Source organism: Miniopterus schreibersii (assembly GCF_964146895.1).
Source record: "Miniopterus schreibersii genome assembly, chromosome: 7".
Lineage (NCBI taxonomy): Eukaryota > Metazoa > Chordata > Mammalia > Chiroptera > Miniopteridae > Miniopterus > Miniopterus schreibersii.
This window is the reverse complement of record NC_138108.1, coordinates 11,687,855-11,691,217: the sequence shown is the minus strand read 5'-3', so window position 1 is coordinate 11,691,217 and position 3,363 is coordinate 11,687,855.

Below are 3,363 nucleotides of genomic sequence, written 5' to 3'. Positions count from 1 at the left end.
GATAGAGGACAAGGTGGCTGAATGTCCTCCCAGGATTCCTTTCTCCCTCCAGACATCTAAAAATGTTGTGATGTGATCAACAAAAGACTATGAATCAGAGGTTTGAGTCTTTACTCTATCATTTACTGACTACTGATCTAGGACAGTTATTCAGCCTCTCTGAATTCCATTTTCTCATCTATGAGATAGAAACAAGGATCTCAGAGTTGTTGTGTCCATCAAATGACTATGATAAGAATGACAGTATCAGTGTTGTTGGGTTAACAGCCATTGCTATGGTAGTCAGCACTATTAATAAATATTGACGAAGGGATTAAGGGACCACAACAGAGTCTACAATGGGGCCTGGGGCTACTCTGACCAGCTCTGCTGGCCCCTGAGGCAGCATGGAGCCTTGGAAGCCTGGGTCTCCCATGAGTTATCTGTTACTAGGTGACATGTGTTTACTCCTCACTGAGAGGACTTGGTCCCAGTGGGACCCACGTGCCTCTCTCTGGAATGCCAGCCAGAGGACTTGCTTTAGCTGCTGGTGTGTAGATACTTGTGCCAGCCTTGCCTAGCACAGCAGCATTCCTGAGTCTAGGTCTTTGGGTCAACAGGCCAGGCCCTTCTTTGCACTCTCCACTTTCATTGTATCAGGTGAAATCATATGTGTGGATGTGTTTTGTCAGCTGTAAAGCACGGTATACATTATAAGGTGGTCCTGAGTCTGGCCTTTAGCTACTTGGTCACATATGTGACCATTGCACAGATGTGTGTGCAAGACGGACCCTAGAACTTGTCTCTCTGCCTCTGTGTGTCAAGGGTAGAAAACCAAGGTGAAAGAGTTGGGGTATTGGGAAGGTGATCACAGGAAAAGAGGAAGAGGCCCAAGGGTTACCACCAGAGCCTGGGACCTTTCCCCACTTTCCTCATGCATTTCCTCATTAGCGTGACCCCAGATGTCTCCCTGCTGCAGGATGAAAAGCACAGAACTGCCTGGAGCGTCCCTGACAAATTCCTGCTGTGCTGCTCAGCAACGCACCCTCTTCTAGAAAAAGGAACCTGATGCTCAGGGTCTGGCTTTCAAGCCTCCATTAGCTACCTTCTCCTCCCCCAACCTCGTAGAAACTCAAGGAACTTTCTACTCCATCATGTCATTTGAAATATATGCAAGGGTCACAGTTGACCACAAGACTTCCAAAATGCATTTCTTGCCTATTATTTGTGTGGAACCCATGGTGAGTGTTGGAATTGGGAACCTGTCTTGGTTTAGGCTGGGGTACAGGCAGACAGTCCCACCACTTCCTGGGCCTCTCAGAGTCTCAGAATCTGCTCATTCCTCCGTGAGAGATCATCTATAGGATGAGAATGATGCCAGAACCAACCCCAGAGGGTTGTAAGGGTTAAATGAATGTAAAGTTCTTTAAATTGTGCCTGGCACATATGTGTTCAATAAGTGTTAGCCCTTATTATTATTACTTCAAAAGCTCTTTCACATCCTTACTGGTTAAGAGAACTCACTGCCTCTGAAATCAGACTGGATTTAGATTATGCTCTGCCCTTTCTCACTGTGTGACTTTAGACTTAACCCTTCCATGCCTTAGTTTTCTCATCTATAAAATGGGGAAAATCATAATGTCTACTTCAGAGGGTTGTTGTAAAGATTAAATGCGATTTGGGTGTTAGTTATTGCAATGTTAGTTGCTATAACAAGAAAGCCTCCAGCCCAGCCGGCTGGCTCAGGGGTTGAGCACTGACCTAGGATCCAGGAGACCCCGGTTCCATTCCTGGTCAGGGCAAATGCCCGGGTTGCGGGCTTGATCCCCAGTCAGGGACGTGCAGGAGGCAGCCGATCAATGACTCTCATCATTGATGCTTCTCTCTCCCTCTCCCTTCCTCTCTCTGAAATCAATAAAGATATATTTTTTAAAAAGCCTCCTAATTTCATGTCATAGTTCAATGCATGTTCTTTCCATAGGATGTCTTAGGGACAAGGACCCTTCTATATTGTAGCTCTGCCATCTCCTAGGAACTAGTCCTCCTCTGAATCCAGGTGGCAGAAAGGGAATAAGAGTCAGGAGAAGGCACACCCACTTCTAAATCTTTGGCTTGAGAGCAACACTTACTATCATTTCATTCATATTTCATTAGCGTAAACAAGGAGGGCTGGGAAGTTAGACTCCGTATGGACAAGCACTTCTCAGTGGCAACTCTACTGCATGAAATGAGGAGCATGCAGCTCAAGGGGAGAGCTAGCTGTGTCTGCCACATTGAAAGAAATAATATTAGCTTATTATTTGGGTATTACTAAGTGTGAGAATTATGTTGAGTGTTATTGCTAATATTATTTTTATTTAATCCACACAATAACCATAAAATGTAAGTGCTACTACTATTCACTTTTTGTAGGAGAAAACTAAGTCCCTGAACGATATAGACATATTCCCAAACTCACACGGCTGGTAACTTGCTGAAATCTTATAATTTTAAATTCAGTACATTTTCTAGTTATTCCACAAAGAAATAGAGGATACTCTGAGTATAGGAGGTTGACCCATGCCACGGTGGTTGTGACCCCATAACCAGTGAACAGGCTGGTTCTCAGTGAAGCTAGCCAGGTGGGCCCAGGGCAGGTCTGGGTTGGTTAGGAAACATAGGTGTAACCACTCAAGTTCCTTCCCAGGGCACGAGGTGAGTGTCAGATTGGGACTAATGGGGAAGAGACAGGTGCTTGCTTTGTTTGGACTTTTGTTTATTTGTTTATTTGTCTAATAATAGGAACCAAGGCACTTATATAACCATTTAATCTTTCAACCCCATGAGGTAGGTTCTGTTATTATCATGTTCATTTTACAGATGGGGTAATTGTGGCACAAATAAATAACTTCAGGTCACACAACTAGTAAGTGACAGCGAGCACTCCAATCCAGGAAGTCCAGCCCCAGAGCCTTGCTATGTCGCCTTTGTTTACAAAGAAAGGAAAGAAGGAAATAAACAGGATCTAGTGGGAGAGACTTGTCAGAAAAAGTCTCAGTCAATGGGGCATCTAGACAGGAGACCCACCATCCCATGATAGAGGAGAGTCAGGGAGAAATCCCACTGACCAAACTAGGTAGGAATTACTGCCAAAGTCAAGGTGCGTTCAGGCCCCCAGCCCCACCCCAGAGTACAGTGATCTACTCCAAGCTTGTAGTAACTTAATTAGGAAAGTGAAGGCTTGCAAAAGACAATGGGGCAACACAACAGTCTCTGCTTTGTCCTCAGGACACTCATAAAACAAGCCATCGCTTCGTCCATTATAATCAACCAGTTCTGCTATGATTAGGCAGACAAAGTGCACCTGCAATAGCCAAGCAGCAGGTCACATGAGGAAGAAGCGCT